This window comes from Salmo salar, chromosome ssa12 (assembly GCF_905237065.1).
Source record: "Salmo salar chromosome ssa12, Ssal_v3.1, whole genome shotgun sequence".
Taxonomy (NCBI): Eukaryota; Metazoa; Chordata; class Actinopteri; order Salmoniformes; family Salmonidae; genus Salmo; species Salmo salar.
The window spans coordinates 56,978,727-57,004,484 of NC_059453.1; the positions used below are offsets into that span (position 1 = coordinate 56,978,727).

At 44.1% G+C, this 25,758-nt stretch overlaps 1 protein-coding gene across 1 annotated transcript in view; it reads right to left on the reverse strand.

The window, feature by feature from the left end:
- The window catches only part of camk1a (calcium/calmodulin-dependent protein kinase Ia), a 67,543-nt gene that overhangs the window by 21,973 nt on the left and 19,812 nt on the right, over positions 1 to 25,758 (reverse strand). The gene's annotated exons all lie outside the window — the stretch shown is intronic.

Genomic DNA, 25,758 nt, shown 5'->3' on the forward strand with positions numbered 1-25,758 from the left:
TTAAAATAATGTTTAAATGTATATATTGAAAGGTTTCTGATTTGCTCAGTTAATTTATTCCATTTCTTTATTGCTCTAAATCGAAATGTTCTTTTGCCTATTTCTCTTTTCTGTCTGGATAACGCATAAATGGTGGACAATCTATTCCTAGTATTTACGGAATGTCTGTCTCTTACCAACTGATTACCGTTGTGAATAGAACTTGGCCGTTTTAAATGATGTATATTATGAAATAAAATAAGCATGTTTTTTTCAATTATCTTGTCGATTGATGACCAACCAAGAACATTGCGTATGACTGCAACAGAAAAACCATATCTCCACCGTCAAACAATCCTTGCTGCTTTGTTCTGTGCAATCTGCAGCCTCCTAACTTCACTTGATGATGCATTTCCCCAGACCACAGAACAGTAGTTCACTTGACTCTCAATTAAAGCTTGTGTTATTTGCTTAAGAATTTTTCCTGGTAAATATTTAGCTATCCTTCTGATTATGCATGCTGTTTTAATAATTTTTTTACATAGATTAGTTATTTGAGATGACCATGATAAGCAGTTGTATAGCTGCACTCCTAATAGTTTGGTTTCTGCCACTTCTTCAATTTGTACTCCTCCCATACTTAATTGTATCCCATGCTGTTTTGGCCTTTTCCTAGTGGAACAGACCAACATAAATTTGGTTTTCTTGGTGTTTAAAACAAGTTTATTCTGGCAAACCCACTCCCTAATATTCTCCAAATCTCCTTGTAAAGCTTGCTGTACCTGTTGAACCGATTGTCCTGCTGCATAAATTGTAGTATCATCTGCAAATATAGTAGCTTGAGTTTCAGCTAGGGCATAGGAAAGGTCGTTGGTATATATTAAATAAAGAAGTGGCCCAAGGCAGCTGCCCTGCGGTATTCCACAGTTTAAAGCATGAGGGGAAGAAAAAGAACCATTGATATAGGTGGACTGTTTCCTGTCAGTTAGATATGACTGTACCCAATTCAATGCTACCTCCTTAAAACCATAATGCATTAATTTTGTCAAAAGTATCTCATGATCCACTAAATCAAATGCTGCACTGAAATCTAAAAATACAAACTTGCCATTATCCATAGCATGGATAATGGCAAAAACAAACTTGCCATTATCCATAGCATTGAGCCACTGGTCAGTCATGTCAACCAATGCAGTGGTAGTGGAATTATTTTTGCGATAAGCATGCTGATTGGCTGTAATCAGATCATTATTTTCCATGTACTCCCATATTTGTCTACTCACAATACCCTCCAATATCTTACTGAGTGTAGGGAGTAGACTAATTGGTCGACTATTGGCAGGAGTAGCGGGTTCTTTGCAGTCTTTTGGAATAGGACAAAGTTTAGCATGCTTCCATACATTTGCAAACATCCCCTTTTCCAGTGACCAATTAAATATGTATCTCAGTGGAACTGCAATCTGGGGAGCAGCACAGCGAAGCAAAAAATTGTCCATAAGATCATAACGTGTAGATTTCCCATCAGGTAATGACTTCAAAAGGTTTAACACCTCCTCCACTGACACCGTTTGCAGACTAAAAGAGCAGATCTTGTTGCTCATAATATGATAATCAATCCATTGGACAATAGCTTGTTTGGAAGAATGTATGTTTACATTGTTGCTCAGTAAATTAATTTTCTTTGTGAAAAAATCTGCAAAATGATTGGCAATATCAACTGGTTTTGTTATTATTCTCCCGTCAACCTCCACACTAGATGGGCATGATGAGATAGATGTACCAAGTAAACCCTTAACTGTATTCCATACCTTTTTAGAATCATTTTTACAATCAATAAAAGCATTGTTGAAAAATAACTTTTTTTCCCTTCGATTCAATTTAACTGCATAATTACGCAATGTTCTATAATTCTGTTCATCAATTTCTAATTTTGATTTGGCTGCTAAGACTTTTAACATATTTCTTTGAGAAAAAGCCTCACCCAGTTCATCATCAAGGATGGATTATTTATTTATTTATTTATTGGTTTATTACGTTAGTATATTATGTATGTTTGTAATAGTGTGTTATATGTGAAAATGTGTTCGTATATAAATTGTATTTTAATATTTAAGGAATCTTGGAAGATTAGTCCAAATGGGGACTAAAAGAGATCCAAATCAAATCAAATCAAAATCAACAACATTGTAGTTACTCTACAATGCTAACCTACAGTGCCTTCGGAAAGTGTTCAGACCCCTTGAATTTTTCTACATTTTGTTACGTTTAGCCTTATTCTAAAATGGATTTAAAAATATTTTTTCCATCCTCAGCAATCTACACACACTACCCCATAAAAACAGGTTTTTAGAAATATTTGCAAATGTATTCAAATTCAAAAACAGAAATACCTTATTTACATAAGTATTCAGACCCCAAAATATCTAAACCTGTTTACTTTGTCATTATGGGTTATTGTGTGTAGATGAGGGAAAAAACTATTTAATACATTTTAGAATAAGGCTGTAACCTAACAAAATTTGGAAAAGGTCAAGGGGTCTGAATACTTTCCGAAGGCGCTGTAAATGACAGAGTAAAAATAAGCAAGCCTGTACAGAATTTTAAAAAATCCAAAACATGCATCTTGTTTGCAATAAGGCACTAAAGTAAAATTGCTAAATATTTGGCAAAGAAATGACCTTTACGTCGTGAATACAAAGTTTAACTTTTGGGGGCAAATCCAACACATCACAGAGTACCACTCTTCATATTTTCAAGCGTGGTGGCTGCATCATGTTAAGGGTACACTTGTCATCGGCAAGGACTAGGGAGTTTTTTGGGGATAAAAAGAAACGGAATAAAGATCAAATTCAAAATCAAATAACTAAATTACCCATGATATGACCATCTTAAAACAATTCCATATGTTAGCATCAGGAAATTAAAATTAGCCTTGTGAGCTGGCTGAAAATGAGCAGTTATCTTTCTCTCCATGCGGGTGCAGTCGAGTCATTGGATCAGGGCTTGCTATCAAAATGATGTCCTCTCTCGCGTGTGCAAACGCTAGGCCTAGGTCCTATTACTGCAACATTCAAATGTACAAAAATGGATCTAAAATGCAGCCATACACATCAACAACCATTGTTTTATATAGCTTAATAACACAAGATTGATATTGGTCTCCACTGGGCTACAACATACAAGTGTCTAGTGCAGGGCTCACCAACCATGTTCCTGGAAAGCTACTGTCCTGTAGGTGTTCACTCCAACCTGATTCTAATAATTAGCTGGTTGATAAACTGAACCTGGTTAGTTACAACTGGGGTTGGAGCGAAAACCTACAAGTGGGTAGCTCTCCGGAAAAAGGGTTGGAGACCCCTGGTCGAATGTATCCTAAGGTTACAAATTAACTCAAAATTGGCACAAGTAACTCAATACCCCGATTGACTTGATGTAGTTACACATTTCAAATATGGACAGTCAAGGGTTGTTTTACCGCCAATCTTGATAAGAAATGACCATACTCGACACTTTTGGATAACATACATAGGAAACGAATAAAACAAGTCAGTAGGCTACACCAACATTAGGTTCCAGTCATACAAAGTGTCAGGTAAATTGCAACAGTAGATTTAAACGAGGAAATACTTTATTTATATTGTACGGAATGCTTGTCAAATAAATCAATCAGCCTTACTCTGTTCAAAAAGGACTTAGTTGTTGCAATGACAATACCAACCAGAGGGCGAACATATCTTGAAAGACTTTGGTTGCAAGCATCTTTTCTGGAGCAGTAATGAGGTGCCCAATAATGGTTGCAATTGCGATCAGCAGTGTGGGTGAATTTAGCGCGAATTTATGGTTTAACGCGACATCAGCTGGCGATAATAAGGATGCTGCCTTTTGAGGAAGATTTTCGAGGCAGGGTGTCAAAATTGGCGTGTCCCAATCCTATAACACCTTGCGGCGCACCGATAATAAATGTGAATTAATGACCGACAGAAGTCCCTGCTTGGGAAAACACTTTCCAGAAGAATAATCAATCATTTGGAAATGTAAGTGTAACGTTTATTTAGTCACAAAATTATGTTTAAATGTTAAACAAATTACTTTCATATGAATTGTGAATTCAAATGTTGAGTAACTGGTGTTTGAGTCCGTTGCTAAGTTAGCTAGCTAACACGTTGGCCACGACAGCAGGCGATCTGATCCTGCTTATATCGGCTGTTTTAGAGATGAACACCCTAAACTAACTATTCGTAGATTCAGCAATGTCTCCAATTGTGAAGAACCGGACAGTTTTTTAAATCCTGAATTGGTGAACTTGCTAGCCAGCAAATCGTTTTCAGTTACTAAAGCGGACACCTGATCGCGTTTCACTCCATTGCATTGGCTTGGCAGGAGAAAACAGTCCTGCCCAATAGCCAGCCAAGTTATTTGTACATCCTGTTGATGAGTCTGTTTTGCTACCTAGCTGCAGTGTTTGATTACCTAGCTAACTTTCTCTTGCCACTTCCCCTTCCCTTATTGTGTTGCACCATTGGGGTTGGTGTTACTAGTTACAATTTGAGGCAAAATTATTCTACTCTTTCTGTAAACTTGACAAAGCCTAAAAATATGCAAAACTGTTAACAAATGATTGCAGAGTAATAAAGGTAGTTGTGGCTTAAGCAACTTGAACCAGCACAGAAATTTGAGCAGTGAGGTTAATTTCTTTCCCCTCCTCTCTGCTTGTTCCAGGTTGAAGGACATCCCACCCTGCACATGTAAATAACTTGTTGTGAACCTCCCAGCCACCACCGTAATCACCATATCCAAGAATATTATTCAGGAGTGTGCAACATCACAATGTTAAATAGATTCACCCATTTTGTTTATCCAGATTTGTCAGGACATTGTAATTTATGAAGCTCATTCTAAAATACAGATGTGATTTCTGTCCCAGGGGATGGCACTGTTTGCAAGTCTTCAATTTAGACCACACTTTGTTGAACTATGTGGTGGTGAAGTGCTGGAACAAGAACCTGTAAAGTAGGGTCCTGCATATAAAAAAAAACCTGTGGCTGTCTTTACACAACTTGGCTCTCGTGCACTGAACAAGCTTGTGAATGTTGGAAGTTAATCTCCTTGATGTCACTCACTTAGGAATTATTTATTTTGTACAATGGATTGTGTTTTAAAGACTCATGCAGTAAAAACAAATGTCAACATTTATACAAAATTACAAGTGTTTCTGGTTTTGAGGCCTGGGCATCTGGTGATCTGTCTAATCCCCTGCAAGGAGAGAAAAGGTAGCAATAATATAATGCTGTTATCATTTCATGTTTGATATGCATTTGGAAAGTATTCAGACCCTTTTTCCACAGTTGGGCTCCCGAGTGGTGCAGCGGTCTAAGGCACTGCATCTCAGTGCTAGAGGTGTCACTACAGACCCTGGTTCAATTCCGGGCTGTATCACAACTGGCTGTGATTGGGAGTCCCATAGGGTGGCTCACAACTGGCCAAGCGTCGTTAGGGTTTGGCCGGGGTAGGTAGTCATTGTAAATCATTTTTTCTTAACTGACTTGCCTTTTTAACTAAATCAAATGTGTTAAGTTACAGCCTGATTCTAAAATGGATAAATATTTTTCCTCAATCTACACACATTACCCCATAATGACAAAGTGAAAAAAGGTTTAGACATTTTTGAAAATGTATTAAAAAAATCTGACCTTATTTACGTACTGTATGTGTTCAGACCATTTGCTATGAGACTTGAAATTGAGCTCAGGCACATTCTGTTTCCATTGATCATCCTTGAGATGTTTCTACAACTTGATTGGAGTCCACCTGTGGTAAATTCAATTGATTGGACATGATTTGGAAAGGCACCCCTGTCTATATAAGGTCCCACAGTTGACCTTATGTCAGAGCAAAAACTAAGCCATGAGGTCGAAGGAATTGTCTGTAGAGATCCGAGACAGGATTGTGTTGAGGCACAGATCTAGGGAAGGACACAAAAATGCTGCAGCATTGAAGGTCCCCATGAACACAGTGGGCTCCATCATTCTTATATGGAGCTGGCTGACTGGCCAAACTGAGCAATCCAGGGAGAAGGGCATTGGTCAGGGAGGTGACCAAGAACCCGATGGTCACTGAAGGAGCTCCAGAGTTCCTCTGTGGAGATAGGAGAATCTTCCAGAAGGACAAACCTCTCTGCAGCACTCCACCAATCAGGCCTTTATGGTACTGTGGCCAGACGGAAGTCACTCCTCAGTAAAAGTCACGTGACGACCCAATTCGAGTTTGCCAAAAGCCACCTAAAGACTCTCAGATCTTGAGAAACAAGATTCTCTGGTCTGATGAAACCAAGATTGAACTCTTTGGCCTGAATGCCAAACGTCGCGTCTGGAAGAAATCTGGCACCATCCCTACGGTGAACCATGGTAGTGGCAGCATCATGCTGTGGGAGATGTTTTTCAGTGGCAGGAACTGGGAGACTAGTAAGGTTTGAAGGAAAAGATGAATGGAGCGAAGTACAGAGAGATATTATTTGATGATAACCTGCTCCAGAGCGCTGAGAACCTGAGATTGGGGCGACGGTTCACCTTCCAACCGGAAAACAACCCCAAGCACACAGCCAAGACAATGCAGGACTGGCTTCGGGACAAGTCTCAATGTCCTTGAGTGGCCCAGCCAGATCCCGGTCTTGAACCCCGATCGAACATCTCTGGAGAGACCTGAAAATAGCTGTGCAGCGACGCTCCCCATCCAACCTGACAGCGCTTGAGAGGATCTGCAGAGAAGAATGGGAGAAACTCCCCAAATACAGGTGTGCCAAGCTTGTAGTGTCATACCCAAGAAGACTCGATGCTGTAATCGCTGCAAAATGTGCTACAACAAAGTACTGAGTAAAGGGTCTGAATACTTATTACATTTACATATTTCTGATTTTTAATACATTTGCCAACATTTCTAAACCTGTTTTTGCTTGGTTATTATGGGGTATTGTATGTAGATTGGGGGGAATCATCCATATTAGAATAAGGCTGTAACCTAACAAAATGTGGAAAGTCAAGGGATCTTAATACTTTTCGAAGGCACTGTAGATAATTATAACAAATCAAATATTATTGGTCACATACACATGGTTAGCAGATGTTATTGCGAGTGTAGTCAAATGCTTGTTGTGGAATTGTTAGATTACATGTTAGATATTTGCTGCACTGTCGGAACTAGAAGCACATGCAAGAATATATATATAAATACACTGCTCAAAAAAATAAAGGGAACACTTAAACAACACAATAGTAACTCCAAGTCAATCACACTTCTGTGAAATCAAACTGTCCACTTAGGAAGCAACACTGATTGACAATACATTTCACATGCTGTTGTGCAAATGGAATAGACAACAGGTGGAAAATATAGGCAATTAGCAAGACACCCCCAATAAAGGAGTGGTTCTGCAGGTGGTGACCACAGACCACTTCTCAGTTCCTATGCTTCCTGGCTGATGTTTTGGTCACTTTTGAATGCTGGCGGTGCTTTCACTCTAGTGGTAGTATGAGACGGAGTCTACAACCCACACAAGTGGCTCAGGTAGTGCAGCTCATCCAGGATGGCACATCAATGCGAGCTGTGGCAAGAAGGTTTGCTGTGTCTGTCAGCGTAGTGTCCAGAGCATGGAGGCGCAACCAGGAGACAGGCCAGTACATCAGGAGACGTGGAGGAGGCCGTAGGAGGGCAACAACCCAGCAGCAGGACCGCTACCTCCGCCTTTGTGCAAGGAGGAGCAGGAGGAGCACTGCCAGAGCCCTGCAAAATGACCTCCAGCAGGCCACAAAAGTGCATGTGTCTGCTCAAACGGTCAGAAACAGACTCCATGAGGGTGGTATGAGGGCCCGACGTCCACAGGTGGGGGTTGTGCTTACAGCCCAACACCGTGCAGGGCGTTTGGCATTTGCCAGAGAACACCAAGATTGGTAAATTCGCCACTGGCGCCCTGTGCTCTTCACAGATGAAAGCAGGTTCACACTGAGCACATGTGACAGACGTGACAGAGTCTGTAGACGCCGTGGAGAACGTTCTGCTGCCTGCAACATCCTCCAGCATGACCGGTTTGGCGGTTGGTCAGTCATGGTGTGGGGTGGCATTTCTTTGGGGGGGCCGCACAGCATGTGCTCGCCAGAGGTAGCCTGACTGCCATTAGGTACCGAGATGAGATCCTCAGACCCCTTGTGAGACCATATGCTGGTGCGGTTGGCCCTGGGTTCCTCCTAATGCAAGACAATGCTAGACCTCATGTGGCTGGAGTGTGTCAGCAGTTCCTGCAAGAGGAAGGCATTGATGCTATGGACTGGCCCGCCTGTTCCCCAGACCTAAATCCAATTGAGCACATCTGGGACATCATGTCTCGCACCATCCACCAACGCCACGTTGCACCACAGACTGTCCAGGAGTTGGCGGATGCTTTAGTCCAGGTCTGGGAGGAGATCCCTCAGGAGACCATCTGCCACCTCATCAGGAGCATGCCCAGGCGTTGTAGGGAGGTCATACAGGCACGTGGAGGCCACACACACTACTGAGCCTCATTTTACTTGTTTTAAGGACATTACATCAAAGTTGGATCAGCCTGTAGTGTGGTTTTCCACTTTAATTTTGAGTGTGACTCCAAATCCAGACCTCCATGGGTTGATAAATTGGATTTCCATTGATTATTTTTGTGTGATTTTGTTGTCAGCACATTCAACTATGTAATGAAAAAAGTATTTAATAAGATTATTTCATTCATTCAGATCTAGGATGTGTTATTTTAGTGTTCCCTTTATTTTTTTGAGCAGTGTATATGGATGAGCAATGACAGAGTGACATAGGCAAGATGCAATAGATGGTATAAAATACAGTATATACATGAGAAATGCAAGATATGTAAACATTATTAAAGTGACTAGTGATCCATTTATTAAAGTGGCCAATGATTTCAAGTCTGTATGTAGGCAGCAGCCTCTTTGTGTTAATGATGGCTGTTTAACAGACTGATGGCCTTGAGAGATGTTTTTCAGTCTCTCGGTCCCAGCTTTGATTCCCTTGTACTTACCTCGCCTTCTGGATGGTAGTGGGGTGAACAGGCAGTGGCTCGGGTGGTTGTTGTCCTTGGGGATCTTTTTGGCCTTCCTGTGACATTGGGTGCTGTAAGTGTCCTGGAAGGCAGGTAGTTTGTCCCCGGTGATGCGTTGTGTAGACCGCACCACCCTCTGGAGAGCCTTGCGGTTGTGGGCGGTGCAGTTGCCGTACCAGGTAGTGATACACAATTGAGAGCATCCTGTTGGGCTGTATCTGTAAAAGTTTTAGGTGACAAGCCAAATTTCTTCAGCCTCCTGAGGTTGAAGAGGTGCTGTTGCGCCTTCTTCACCACACTGTCTGTGTGGGTGGACCATTTCCACCTTCTCCACTGCTGTCCTGTCTGTGGATAGGGGGGTGCTCCCTCTGCTGTTTCCTTAAGTCCATGATCGTTTAGTTGACGTTGAGTGCGAGGTTGTTTTCCCGCCCTCACCTCCTCCCTGTAGCCTGTCTCGTTGTTGGTAATCAAGCCTACTACTGTTGTGTCGTCTGCAAACTTGATGATTTGAGTTGGAGGCGTGTAGGGCCATGCAGTCATGGGTGAACAGGGAGTACAGGAGGGGGCAGAGCATGCACCCTTGTTGGGCCCCAGTGTTGAGGATCAGCGAAGTAGAAATTGTTTCCTACCATCAGCACCTGGAATGTTCTTAGACTTTCAAATGACTGCTTGACTTGTTGACTGCTCGATCCACACAGCAGACATTGTGTGGGCTAGGTTAGGAATGCTGTGTTGTATGTGTAGCGCAAAATTTACATGGCGTTTATATAGGTATGCACGGTAGCTTTGACATCGGTTTTTAACATTGGCGTTAAACTAGATATCAGCCGATACCGATGTTGACGTTTTTAGCTAATATCGTCCGATTCCGATATGTTCACCGATATATCGTGCATGCCTAGTTGAGACCCAGGGCCTCATGCTTAATGATGAGCTTGGAGGATACTATGGTGTTGAATGCTGAGCTATAGTCAATGAACAGCATTCTTACATAGGTATTCCTCTTGTCCAGATGGGATAGGGCAGTGTGATGGCGATTGCATCGTCTGTGGACCTATTGGGGCGGTAAGCAAATTGGAGTGGGTCTAGGGTGACAGGTAAGATGGAGGTGATATGATCGTTGACTAGCCTCTCAAAGCACTTCATGATGACAGAAGTGAGTGCTGCGGAGCGATAGTCATTTAGTTCAGTTACCTTAGCCTTCTTGGGTACAGGAACAATGGTGGCCATCTTGAAGCATGTGGGGACAGCAGACTGGGATAGGGAGAGATTGAATATGTCTGTAAACACACCAGCCAGCTGGTCTGCAAATGCTCTGAGGACGCGACTAGGGATGCCGTCTGGGCTGGCAGCCTTGCGAGGGTTAACACGTTTATGGTCATCAACTCATCCTTGACCGCTGGCTACGTCCCTTCCGTCTTCAAGAGAGCGAGAGTTGCACCCCTTCTGAAAAAACCTACACTCGATCCCTCCGATGTCAACAACTACAGACCAGTATCCCTTCTTTCCTTTCTCTCCAAAACTCTTGAACGTGCCGTCCTTGGCCAGCTCTCTTGCTATCTCTCTCAGAATGACCTTCTTGATCCTAATCAGTCAGGTTTCAAGACTGGGCATTCAACTGAGACTGCTCTTCTCTGTGTCACGGAGGCTCTCCGCACTGCTAAAGCTAACTCTCTCTCCTCTGCTCTCATCCTTCTAGACCTATCTGCTGCCTTTGATACTGTGAACCATCAGATCCTCCTCTCCACCCTCTCCGAGCTGGGTATCTCCGGCGTGGCCCACGCTTGGATTGCGTCCTACCTGACAGGTCGCTCCTACCAGGTGGCGTGGCGAGAATCTGTCTCCGCACCACGTGCTCTCACCACTGGTGTCCCCCAGGGCTCTGTTCTAGGCCCTCTCCTATTCTCGCTATACACCAAGTCACTTGGCTCTGTCATATCCTCACATGGTCTCTCATATCATTGCTGACACACAATTAATCTTCTCCTTTCCCCCTTCTGACAACCAGGTGGCGAATCGCATCTCTGCATGTCTGGCAGACATATCAGTGTGGATGACGGATCACCACCTCAAGCTGAACCTCGGCAAGACGGAGCTGCTCTTCCTCCCGGGGAAGGACTGCCCGTTCCATGATCTCGTCATCACGGTTGACAACTCCCTTGTGTCCTCCTCCCAGAGTGCCAAGAGCCTCGGCGTGACCCTGGACAACACCCTGTCGTTCTCCACTAACATCAAGGCAGTGACCCGATCCTGTAGGTTCATGCTCTACAACATTCGCAGAGTACGACCCTGCCTCACACAGGAAGCGGCGCAGGTCCTAATCCAGGCACTTGTCATCTCCCGTCTGGATTACTGCAACTCGTTGTTGGCTGGGCTCCCTGCCTGTGCCATTAAACCACTACAACTCATCCAGAACGCCGCAGCCCGTCTGGTGTTCAACCTTCCCAAGTTCTCTCACGTCACCCCGCTCCTCCGCTCTCTCCACTGGCTTCCAGTCGAAGCTCGCATCCGCTACAAGACCATGGTGCTTGCCTACGGAGCTGTGAGGGGAACGGCACCTCCGTACCTTCAGGCTCTGATCAGGCCCTACACCCAAACAAGGGCACTGTGTTCATCCACCTCTGGCCTGCTCGCCTCCCTACCTCTGAGGAAGCACAGTTCCCGCTCAGCCCAGTCAAAACTGTTCGCTGCTCTGGCACCCCAATGGTGGAACAAGCTCCCTCACGACGCCAGGACAGCGGAGTCAATCACCACCTTCCGGAGACACCTGAAACCCCACCTCTTTAAGGAATACCTGGGATAGGATAAAGTAATCCTTCTAACCCCCCCCTTAAAAGATTTAGATGCACTATTGTAAAGTGGTTGTTCCACTGGATATTATAAGGTGAATGCACCAATTTGTAAGTCGCTCTGGATAAGAGCGTCTGCTAAATGACTTAAATGTAAATGTCTTACTCACGTTGGCCACAGAGGAGAGCCCACAGTCCTTGGTAGTGGGCTGTGTCGGTGGCACCGTATTATCCTCAAAGCGGGCAAATAAGGTGTTTAGTTTGTCTGGAAGCAAGACGTCGGTGTCCGTGACATGGCTGGTTTTCCTTTTGTAGTCCGTGATTGTCTGTAGACCCTGCCACATATGTCTCGTGTCTGAGCCGTTGAATTGCGACTCCACTTTGTCTCTATACTGACGTTTTGCCTGTTTGATTGCCTTATGGAGGGAATAACTACACTGTTTGTATTCGGCCATATTCCCAGTCACCTTTCCATGGTTAAATGCGCTGATTTGCGCTTTCAGTTTTGCGCGAATGCCGCCATCTATCCACAGTTTCTGGTTAGGGTAGGTTTTTTTGGACATGGTATCCTTTATCTCATGCTAGTATTTGGTTTTGTATCCAATGCATTTAGATTAGGATGAAGTAGTCTAGGCGTTCTAATCTATAGTAGTTAGAAAGTATCTTATCACCTTTCAATATTAGTTACAGCGAATATAAAACCATGTTATCTTGAACATCAGTGTCATTTAATAATATGTGCAGGTGTGATAGTTGTATGAATTAATCAAAATGCAATATTAGCTTCACGGTGAAACACCACTATTCTGGCTATTAATAATTTTTAAACAGTCAGTAAAATAGCTCATTTAGCCATCTAAAAACTAAATCTGCCTGTGTGATAGCATGCATGCAAGCTTACCTGACACATTCACTATGATGGCGCAGCAGACCAAGCAAGAGGACCCTATACTGTAGGAGCATTATTCTGGTCGGTGTCAATTTCATTCATTCAACAGGTAATGAGGAGATCGATTCTGTTACTTGTTATTCGTGTCAGACATTTCCATTTTGGGATAGTTGTCCACTGAATTGATAGCAGTACTTGCTAACGCGGCTACAAACGTGAATGCGTCATTTAAAAAAAAGATATATTTCACCTTTATTTAACCAGGTAGGCCAGTTGAGCACAAGTTCCCATTTACAACTGCGACCTGGCCAAGATAAAGCAAAGCGGTGCGACAAAAACAAGAGTTAGACAAACAAACGCACAGTAAATAACACAATAGAAAAATCTATTTACAGTCGTGGCCAAAAGTTCTGAGAATGACACACATACTAATTTCCACAAACATAGCTACTTCAGTGTCTTTAAATATTTTTGTCAGATGTTACTATGGAATACTGAAGTATAATTACAAGCATTTCATAAGTGTCAAAGGCTTTTATTGACAATTACATGAAGTTGATGCAAAGAGTCAATATTTGCGGTGTTGACCCTTCTTTTTCAAGACCTCTGCAAACCGCCCTGGCATGCTGTCAATTAGCTTCTGGGCCACATCCTGACTAATGGCAGCCCATTCTTGCATAATCAATGCTTGGAGTTTGTCAGAATTTGTGCGTTTTTGCTTGTCCACCCGCCTCTTGAGGATTGACCACAACAATGGGATTAAGGTCTGGGGAGTTTCCTGGCCATGGACCCAAAATATCGATGTTTTGTTCCCCGAGCCACTTAGTTATCACTTTGGCCTTATGGCAAGGTGCTCCATCATGCTGGAAAAGGCATTGTTCGTCACCAAATTGTTCTTGGATGGTTGGGAGAAGTTGCTCTCGGAGGATGTGTTGGTAAACATTCTTTATTCATGGCTGTGTTCTTAGGCAAAATTGTGAGTGAGCCCACTCTAATTCTCTCTCTCTTTCTGTCTTTCTCTCGGAGGACCTGAGCCCTAGGACCATGCCTCAGGACTACCTGGTATGATGACTCCTTGCTGTCCCCAGTCCACCTGGCCGTGCTGCTGCTCCAGTTTCAACTGTTCTGCCTGCGGCTATGGAACCCTGACCTGTTCACCGGACGTGCTTGTTGCACCCTCGACAACTACTATGATTATTATTATTTGACCATGCTGGTCATTTATGAACATTTTAACATCTTGACCATGTTCTGTTATAATATCCACCCTGCACAGCCAGAAGAGGACTGGCCACCCCTCATAGCCTGGTTCCTCTCTAGGTTTCTTCCTAGGTTTTTGGCCTTTCTAGGGAGTTTTTCCTAGGGAGTTTTTCCTAGCCACCGTGCTTCTTTCACATGCTTTGCTTGCTGTTTGGGGTTTTAGGCTGGGTTTCTGTACAGCACTTTGAGAATATCAGCTGATGTACGAAGGGCTATATAAAAATACATTTGATTTGAATTTGATTTGACTCCCTTGGCTGAGAAGCAACCCCCACACATGAATGGTCTCAGGATGCTTTACTGTTGGCATGACACAGGACTGATGGTAGCGCTCACCTTGTCTTCTCCGGACAAGCTTCTTTCCGGATGCCCCAAACAATCGGAAAGGGGATTCATCAGAGAAAATGACTTTACCCTCATTCCTCAGCAGTCCAATCCCTGTACGTTTCGCAGAATATCAGTCTGTCCCTGTTGTTTTTTCCTGGAGAGAAGTGGCTTCTTTGCTGCCCTCCTTGACACCAGGCCATCCTCATTCTTTGCCTCACTGTGCGTGCAGATGCACTCACACCTGCCTGCTGCAATTCCTGAGCAAGCTCTGTACTGGTGGTGCCCTGATCCTGCAGCTGAATCAACTTTAGGAGACGGTCCTGGCGCTTGCTGGACTTTCGTGGGCGCTCTGAAGCCTTCACAACAATTTGAACCGCTCTCCTTGAAGTTCTTGATGATCCAATAAATGGTTGATTTAGGTGCAATCTTACTGGAAGCAATATCCTTGCCTGTGAAGCCCTTTTTGTGCAAAGCAATGATGACGGCACGTGTTTCCTTGCAGGTAACTATGGTTGACAGAGGAAGAACAATGATTCCAAGCACCACCCTCCTTTTCAAGCTTCCAGTCTGTTATTGTAACTCAATCAGCATGACATAGTGATCTCCAGCCTTGTCCTCGTCAACACTCACACCTGTGTTAACGAGAGAATCACTGACATGATGTCAGCTGGTCCTTTTGTGGCAGGGCTGAAATGCAGTGGAAATGTTTTTGGGGGATTCAGTTCATTTGCATGGCGAAGAGGGACTTTGCAATTAATTCCAATTCATCTGATCACTCTCCATAACATTCTGGAGTATATGCAAATTGCCATCATACAAACTGAGGCAGCAGACTTTGTGAAAATTAATATTTGTGTCATTCTCAATGTTTTGCCACGACTGTACAGTGTGTGCTAATGTAGAAGAGTAGGGAGGTAAGGCATTAAATAGGCCATGGAGGCGAAATAATCACAATTTAGCATTAACACTGGAGTGATACATGTGCAGAAGATGAATGTGCAAGTAGATACTGGGGTGCAAAAGAGCAAGAAGATTAATAACAATATGGTGATGAGGTAGTTGGGTGTGCTATTTACAGATTGGCTGTGTACAGGTACAGTGATCAGTAAGCTGCTCTGACAGCTGATGCTTAAAGATAGAGGGAGCTGTTTTTATTTGGAAAGGCGGCCAAAGGAAGTGTTGGCTTTGGGGATGACTAGTGAAATATACCTACTGGAGCGTGTGCTACGGGTGGGTGTTGCTATGGTGACCAGTGAGCTGAGATAAGGCAGGGCTTTACCTAGCAAAGACTTATAGATGACCTGGAGCCAGTGGGTTTGGTGACAATATGTAGCGAGGGCCAGCCAACGAGAGCATGGTGAGTAGTATATGGGGCTTTGGTGACAAAACTGATGGCACTGTGATAGATTACATCTAGTTTGCTGAGTAGAGTGTTGGGGGCTATTTTGTAAATGACATCGCCGAAGTTAAGGATCGGTGGGATAGTCAGTTTTACGAGGGTATGTTTGGCAGAATGAGTGAAGGATGCTTTGTTGCGAAATAGGAAGCTGATTCTAGACTTCGTTTTGGATTGGAGATGCTTAATGTGAGTCTGGGAGGAGAGTTTACAGTCTAACCAGACAGCTAGGTAGTTGTCTACATATTTTAAGTCAGAACCGTCCAGAGTAGTGATGCTAGTCGGGCGGGCCGGTGCGGGCAGCAATCGGTTGAAGAGCATGCATTTAGTTTTACTAGCATTCAAAAGCTGTTGGAGGCCACGGAAGGAGTGTTGTATAGCATTGAAGCTCATTTGGAGGTTTAACACAGTGTCCAAAGAAGGGCCAGATGTATACAGAATGCATAGAGGTGGATCAGAGAATCACCAGCAGCAAGAACGACGTCATGGATATATACAGAGAAAAGAGTCGGCCCGAGAATTGAACCCTGTGGCACCCCCATACAGACTGCCAGAGGTCCGGACAACAGGCCTTCCGATTTGACACACTGAACTCTGTCTGAGAAGTAGTTGGTGAACCAGCCGAGGCAGTCATTTGAGAAACCAAGGCTGTTTAGTCTGCCGATAAGAATGTGGTGATTGACAGAGTCGAAAGCCTTGGCAAGGTCGATGAATACGGCTGCACAGTATTGTCTTTTATCGATGGCGGTTATGATATTGTTTAGGACCTTGAGCGTGGCTGAGGTGCACCCATGACCAGCTCGGAAACCAGATTGCGTTGTGGAGAAGGTACGGTGGGATTCGAAAAGGTCGGTGATCTGTTTGTTAACTTGGCTCTCGAAGATTTTAGAAAAGCAGGGCAGGATGGATATAGGTCTATAACAGTTTGGGTCTAGAGTGTCTCCCCCTTTGATGAGGGGGATGACCGCGGCAGCTTTCCAATATTTGGGGATCTAAGACGATATGAAAGAGGTTGAACAGGGTAGTAATTGGGGTTGCAACAATTTCGGCGGATAAGATAGGGTCCAGATGATATAGCCCAGCTCATTTGTAGGGATCCAGATTTTGCAGCTCTTTCAGAACATCAGCTGTCTGGATTTGGGGGAAGGAGAAGTGGGGGGGGGGCTTGGGCAAGTTTCTGCAGGGGCTGCAGAGCTATTGGTCGGGGTAGCCAGGTGGAAAGCATGGCCAGCCGTAGAAAAATGCTTATTGAAATGATCGATTATCGTAGATTTATCGGTGGTGACAGTGTTTCCTAGCCTCAGTGCAGTAGGCAGCTGGGAGGAGGTGCTCTTATTCCCCAAGGACTTTAAAGTGTCCCAGAACTTTTTGGAGTTTGTGCTACAGGATGCAAATTTCTAGCCTTAGCTTTCCTAACTGACTGTATGTTGGTTCCTGACTTCCCTGAAAAGTTGCATATCGCAGGGGCTATTCGATGTTAATGCGGAAGGCCACAGGATGTTTTTGTGCTGGTCAAGGGCATTTAAGTCTGGGGTGAACCAAGGTTTATATCTGTTCTTAATTCTACATTTTTTGAATGGGGCATGCTTATTTAAGATGGTGAGGAAAGCACTTTTTAAAGAGCAACCAGGCGTCCTCTACTGACGGGATGAGGTCAATATCCTTCCAGGATACCCTGGCCAGGTCGATTAGAAAGGATTGCTCGCTGAAGTGTTTTAGGGAGCGTTTGACATTGAGGGGTGGTCGTTTGACCACAGACCCATTATGGACGCAGGCAGTGATCGCTGAGATCCTGGTTGAAGACAGCAGAGGTGTATTTAGAGGGCAAGTTGGTCAGAATTTAGGGTTACGGATTTAGGGTTGTACCTGGTAGGTTTCCTGATAATTTGTGAGCTTGAGGGGATCTAGTTTAGATTGTAGGATGGCCGGGGTGTTAAGCATATCCCAGTTTAGGTCACCTAACAGTACGAACTCTGAAGATAGACTGGGGGCAATCAATTCACATATGGTGTCCAGGGCACAGCTGGGAGCTGAGGGGGGGTCTATAACAAGCGGCAACGGTGAGAGACTTGTTTCTGGAAAGGTGGATTTTTAATAGTAGAAGCTTGAATTGTTTGGGCACAGACCTGGATAGTATGACAGAACTCTGCAGGCTATCTCTGCAGTAGATTGCAACTCCACCCCCTTTGGCAGTTATATCTTGTCGGAAAATGTTGTAGTTGGATGGAAATCTCTGGATTTTTGGTGGCCTTCCTATGCCAGGATTCCGAGACGGCTAGGACATCAGGGTTGGCGGAGTGTGAAAAACACAAACTTGGGGAGGAGGCTTCTAATGTTAACATGAAACCAAGGCTTTTACGGTTACAGAAGTCAACAAATGAGAGGGAATGGGAGTCGTTCTGGGGGCTGCAGGGCCTGGGTTAACCTCTACATCACCAGAGGAACAGAGGAGGAGTAGGATAAGGGTACGGCTAAAGGCTATTAGATCTGGTCGTCTAGTGCGTTCCGAACAGAGAGTAAAAGGAGCAGATTTCTGGGTGTGGAAGAATGGATTCAAGGCATAATGTACAGACAAGGGTATGGTAGGATGTGAGTACAGTGGAGGTTAACCTAGGCATTGAGTGACAATGAGAGGTTTTGTCTCTGGAGGCACCAGTTAAGCCAGGTGAGGTCACCGCATGTGTGGGGGGTGGGACAAAAGGGCTATCTATGGCATATTGGGCTGGGGGCTCTACAGTGAAATAAGACAATCACTAACCGAAACAGCAATAGACAAGGCATATTGACATTAGGGAGAGGCATGTGTAGCCGAGTGATTATAGGGTCCAATGAGTAGCAATTGGCGAGTCAGGGAGCCGATTCAGTAGTCGCTACTACTCTAGGCGAGCTGGAGACACGGCGATTCAGACAGCTAGCAGGCCGGGGCTAGCAGATGGGCCTTCGGTGACGTCGCAATGGAAGAGCCTGTTGAGACCACCTCGGACAATTACGTCGGCAGACCAGTCGTGATGGATCGGCGGGGCTCCGTGTCGGCAGTGAAGGGTCCAGGCCAATTGGCAAGAGGTATTGTAGCGTAAGAAATTAGCTGGTGGACCTCTCGGCCAGCTGGGAGATGGGCCAAGCTCGAGGCCAGCTCAAGGCTAACTGATGCTTGCTTTGGGACAGAGACGTTAGCCAGGAGTAGCCATTCGGATTGCAGCTAGCTAGCTGCGATGCTCCAGTATAAAGGTTCAGAGCTTGTGGTAGGAATCCGGAGATGTGGTAGAGAAAAAAACAGTCCGATATGCTCTGGGTTGATATCGCGCTGTGTATTGACCGAGCTGAGGCTGGCTGGTGTCCGAGTAACAGTGAAGACCGCTAGCAGTGGCTGACTAGTAGCTAGTTATCTGACTAGCTTCTGATGGGGGTTCCGGTTCTAAAGTATAAAAATAGCAGATCCGTAACATTGGGTGAGGCGGGTCGCAGGAGAGTATATTCAGTCCGTAAATGTAAAGTGAGATTAAAATATATACATAACAAAAGACAAACGATATTTACACGGGACAGGACGGGACAAAACACACATCTGCCTGCTACGTCATCTTGGAAGCAGATACCTACTGCCTAGTAGAAACCAAGGCTGTTGGTTTCATCAGGTGATTCTGCCTTCGAATCTCGGCCCAAATGGCAGTAACCTACTGGAAAAGTGCTACCTACTAAGGTAGTTGCCTTGGTAGGCAGTAGGCATCTGCCTTTTGGATTGGTTAAATGTTAACAGTATGCTACACCAACAGTTTCCATTCATACAAAGTGTCAAAATGATTGCCCAGCACTGGTCATGAACTCTTGAAGCTCGAAGCTGAAGCGTGCTGATTAGACCAATGCGCTATGGCGTGCCTCGCAGAGTGGAGTCTGACATTCACAACGTAAATGCAATGGCACTATGCAATGCACCCTGGGCTGAAGAGGTAAACAAATAGGATAAATGTGGTGGAGCCTTGGTTATATAAAACATTTCTCGAGGTAGGAATATCACAAAAATATGATTAATGGCTCATTCGAGAGAAGACAACCTCCCGCGTTATGACATCGGCCATGTATGATTAATGTTTTTGCGATCTAAAAGTTTCTATTAACTTCCAGTGTAGTGAGCGCAGCTTTATCACAATGGCACATCATACCGGCTGAGTTTCTGCATGCTTGAACAGCAATAGCTCAGATACACATGAAAACAACATGAAATTACCCAGGGAATCGATAGAACATAGCTCACAAATGCATAAAAACAATAACATTCTATGTGGGAGATTCTTTCCTTTTTAAGGGAGGAAAGACTGGATTCCCAACTGGCACCCAATAGTGTGCCATTTGGAACGCAGCCTGGGTCACGGAATACAGTAGCTAGCTGCAGCCTCTCCAGCATGTGCCTAGAGTTTGTCTGCATGCTAGCCTGCAACACTGCATGGTGTATTTAAAGAAGGCACTCCAATACATCTCTTTCCCATTGATGGATGCTTGCTGATGTGGCAAATATACACTGGGTGTACAAAACATTAGGATGCTCTTTCCATGACAGACTGACGAGGTGAAAGTTATGATCGCTTATTGATGTCACCTTCAACCACTTAAATCAATGTAGATGAAGGGGAGGAGACGGGTTAAAGAAGGGTTTTTGAAGCCTTGAGACAATTGTGACATGGATTGTGTGTGTGCCATTCAAAGTGAATGGATAAAAAAATATATTTAAGTGCCTTTGAACGTGGTATGGTAGTAGGTGCCAGGCCGCACCGGTTTGAGTGTTAAGAACTCCAACGCAGCTGGGTTTTTCATGCTCAACAGTTTCCAGTGTGTATCAAGAATGGTCCACTACCCAAAGGACATCCAGCCAACTTGACTGTGGTAAGCCACGAAATCACTAGTTTGAAAGACTGTTTTTCTGGAAGCTGTGCTGTGCCATTTTCCTCCACATGGGCCAGCCCCCTAGCAATTTGTGTTCTGGCCAATGCGACTCAGCACCTCACCATTTCAGTGACAGCTAGCAAGATGCACACAGCAGAGCGAGAGAGCAATGACGTGGTGCATATACTGTATGTGACGTGGTGAAGCAATTTTTAGTGACCACTTTTGGCTTGTGAGAGCTACTTTCAGATCTACTGGCTAAAACGTATACAAAAGTACCAGATTGTGTATCTACTGGTGACATTTTATATTAAGTTTATCAAAAAGTGGTCAAATATATAGTCAGGTGCAAAGGCAAGATCAGAAGTTCTCGCGATTGAGAAAAACATCAGACTGATTAATGGCTGTCTATCGATTCCACATGATTCAGGAGCTTCACTCCAGGCAGCCAAAACCAACTCCCACCCTTGCCTCAACCATGACCCTCACCCAAACATTAACCCCCCCCCCCCAACTCAACCACCCCCATCCCTACATATCCCCCCTGATGCGCACCGTATTAGCTTTTCCCCCTCTAATAGCGGGGGATTCTGACATGAATTAAGCGTGTGTAAATGGAATGTAATTCCCTTTTTACAGATGCGTCGTATTTTAACCTTGACAACATTCCCTCATTCCACCACCTTTACGTGTGATGAAACGATGAATCGGGTCGAGCAACCTGTCGGTTCCAAGTGGAAGAACTTTATTTTTTCCGATAGAAATAACACCATTCTCCATGCACTGTTGTTTACAGATTGTTGACAACTATTGATACGAGCTAGGTAAATGAGTAAGTCGTCTGGATAAGGGGATTGTAAATATACACCGGGTGTATAAAACATTAAGGACAACTGCTCTTTTCATGACAGACTGACCAGGTGAAAGCCACAATCCCTTATTGATGTCACTTGTTAAATCCACTTCAATCAGTGTAGATGAAGGGGACGAGACAGGTTAAAGTAGGATTTTTTCGTCTTGAGATAATTGAGTCAGATTGTGTATGTACCATTCAGAGGGTGAATGGCTAGACAAAATATTTAAGTGCCTTTGAACGGGGTATTGTAGTAGGTGCCAGGCGCAGCGGTTTGTGTCAAGAACCCCAAACGCTGCTGGGTTTTTCACACTCAACAGTTTCCTGTGTGTATCAAGAATGGTCCACCACCCAAAGGACATCCAGACAACTTTTAACTTCGGTTCACTGGACACAAATGTGAAATAAATCATTTAGCAGCAATACTGAAGCATGTCAACAGATCACCTTTTCCACAGTGAAGTTTATGAAATGCTGGCCTTATAACTTGCAAGGCCGAAATTTAGAGACCCAAGCTATAGGCTTCGGTAGCCATGCGCAAATTACAGTATAGCGCCAAACCTGAGTTGATTTTTAATTTCTATAATGTTTTAATTATATGCCCAGACTTCACTGTATTTCTTCTTACTTTATTGTATCATGTTAAATATTAGACACTATCGGTTGCCACCATCTGTTATAAATGTCAGTGACTTTAGTGTTAGTTTCCTTATATTTTGCATCATTCTATTACATAGTTAATCTTTCTTTCCTCTGCCAGGTTTGTGTGGTTGTTTGTGTGGTTGTTCCTGAGGTTGTTCCTGAGGATCGCTAGCAACAGGGGATCATATTAAGCTAACGTATTGCAAGTTGTGCAATCATTTTGGACATGTAGCCTATTTGAATCATTATGGAACGCAGACCATAAGTAGTAGTGTGAACTTGGAGCCCGGCACACGGTTCACGACAACTGGACCGCTGTCATCACAGATGACACTTTTCTCTCCTTCCAATATTTCATGGTTTGAACAATTGAATATGGCAACTTTTCAGGATGAATCAAACCAATGTAGTTTTGATTCATCAATATATTTTGTGTGTAAAGGCTCTCCACACCAGTTAATTTTTTTGTCATTCATAAATAGGACAGAGTATTTAAAAATCTACTAATTGGTGCTGAAAATATGAATATGCATGTATTTACATGGCTTTCTTTCATTGGACCCTTATCTGAACCGCTCTCCATATATTCTAGTGAGTCTGTTAATAAAATTCAAATTTAAGGGATGGCTTTAGATAAATGTATTGAAAATCCTATTGACTGAGAACTCCACAAGAAAATCTGTTGGCCAGCAAGTGGAAGGGTTTTGAGAGGTTGAATTCTATTTATTCAGCACGCGCAAGGGAACCACACCTGCCAATTCTGTTAGGCACCTGCATAAGGTACGTCTGAATACCAACTACTGAGAAGTGCGTAGGGAAGGCATACATTTCCTACGTCTGAATGGGATCCATAGAGATCATTTTCCTACACCAGAACAATATTTACTTTCTGTATAGGCTATGTGTGAGTGTGTTAATTGGTTTGTGTGTGGGTGTGTGCATTAGCGTTGTTGGATTCTAGCTTGAAATATACTTATTCATGTTACCATACCAAAACTTGGATTACTTTACATGTGTAAGAAATGCATATGTTGGGGGTCAAGGAAGGGTAAAGAGGTACTTGCTGTGTGGAAAGTTACTGAGTGATATGGAAAGTGACTAAGTGAGAAAAGGGGAAGTGCAGGAAGTTCAAATATTATTGTTGAATATGAATGTTCCTAAGGATGGAGGTAAAGGTCGACAGTCTAGTTTCAGTTCTTGATAAGGCAAGCCAGTTGCTGTGGAACCAGGGCCATGGGGAATGTGGAACTCAACTCGAGATCAGGTCAACAGTTTGAAGAGAGAAGATACTGCTGGAAGAACATCTCCCACACATATACTCACTTCCACGCCTATGAGGGTCCTAGAGTTAAGCAGGGCCATGACAATACCAGTAAGAGGGAGGAACCTACTGTGTTTCAACCGATCCTTCTTTGGTGTTAGGTAATCTTAGACATGCAAGGAGGTGACTCTGCCTAGTTGGAAAGTATAACGATTTGTTTGTGTTGCTTGTATGTTGTCTTGGCAGCTGTATGACTCAGTGGGGTGAATAAACTTGGTTTGAGCTTTTTCTAGTCATCGGCGTTCACGTGTGGGCATATGGTCACTGCTCTCAACAATTTCAACCTGACTCTTCAAATCCATTCCTCTCGCCTCGTGTTGTGAACATAAAGCAACAACAAACATTTATCACCCACTAGTACCAGACCAGCGCCTAACGATGCTAATATATTTCCTATCGCTACTGTTCCATTAACAATCATACTGTGTCACGGCTCCTCTGGACCTGAATCCTCATGTAAACTCATCAGATAGCAGTGGGTGTTTTCCAACAGTGATGATTAGTCCATCATGCGTATGAGAACGATTGTCCCAACTCCTAACCATACGTCATTATCCCCTATGACTTACTGTGCTGCTGTGAAATTGATAATCTTGTACTGTCATTTCTTCATTACTCTATGGACTAGAATCGATTCTAAAAAGACAGATTGATAGACTAGAAAAGTGGGAAGATTTCATATCCACAATGCTCTTCAACTTGTCTCTTACAGCTGTCATGAATATAGCAAGCGTGATTACTTTGCAACTTATGCTTTTCATGATTGACAGTTATTATGGTTGTGAAAAAAGCATCTCATAAAAGACTCATTTTAGATGTAGAAATGACAAGAACAGCAATAAAGCAAGGCCGTGCAGGAGTCAGGATGAAGCCAAACAGAGGAGTAGTCGGACCGCTAGCATCCCTCTCCTCCCCCTTCGCCTCCCTTCATTTACAGCCTTCGGGAAGAAGAGAAACATGGGGTGACTATGAGCCCCAGCCTCCAGATGATCCCAGTTAGGAGAGCTTGAGTCAACAGGAGAGGGGATCTTGCTGTGTCTTACAACACATTCATCTGCCTAACAAAAAAAAGTAACTTCTGTCTCCATAGTGACTGACTGCATGCAGAAAACTCTCTCTCGCTGTTGTCAAGACTACCAGATCGCTATGACCTCCGAGCAGTGCAAAACAGTTAGACATGCAGGGATCTTTCTTTCCATTAGGCCTTGACTACTGATTGGCTAAAAGCAAAACAAACAGGGAAACATGAGTCAAACACATCAAATGCTGGCTGGAGTTCTCAGTTTTAGGTACACCGCCCAGTTCACAAATGGTTAGCTCCTACAGACAATAAGTCACGTGGCCGTGGCTTGCTATATAAAGTAGGCAGACAGGCATTCAATTACTGTTCGATTGAACGTTAGAATGGGCAAAACGAGTGACCTAAGCGACTTTGAGCGTGGTATGATCATCGGTGCCAGGCACAACGGTTCCAGTATCTCAGAAACGGCCGGCCTTCTGGGCTTTTCACACACTACAGTGTCTATGGGTTTACCGAGAATGGTGCGACAAACAAAAAAACATCCAGTCAGCGGCAGTCCTGTGGGCGAAAACAGAAGAATTGTGTAAGCTAACAGGCAGGCCACAAACAGAAAAATAACGGTGCAGTACAGCAGTGGTGTGCAGAACGGCATTTCGGAAAACACAAGTTGTTGGTCCTTGTCCCAGATGGGCTATTGCAGCAGACGACCACACTGGGTTCCACTCCTATCAGCTAAAAACAAGAAGAAGCTGCTCCAGTGGGCACACGATCACCAACACTGGACGATTGAGGAGTGGAAAAACGTTGCCTGGTTCGATGAATCCCGGTTCCTGTTGAGCCATGCTGATGACAGTCAGGATTTGCCGTAAGCAGCATGGCCCCATCCTGCCATTGTCAACGGTACAGGTTGGTGACAGTGGTGTAACGGTGTGGGGAATGTTTTCCTAGCACACGTTAGGTCCCTTGATACCAATTGAGCAACGTTTCCATGTGCGGAAGAATTCAGGCTGTTCTGGAGGCAAAGGGGGGTCTGATTCAGTACTAGATGGATTTACCTAATAAACTGGCCTCTGAGTATAGTCTTCTTTCAGCCAATTCTGGTGAACTCAGTGCGGTTCACTTACATATGACCTCATTTATTTGTTGTGCAATGTGAACACTCCAAAGGAACTCAGACGCCTTTTAAAAGAGCCCCCGAAGCAAACCGAACGGATACCATCTCAAGGTGGTCTGAGTTCGGTTTGCTTGAATTCTGCAGACCGGTTCCCTTTTTTAGGGCAATGTGAACACCAAGCTGTCCAGGTTCACTTGTCATTATTCCCGC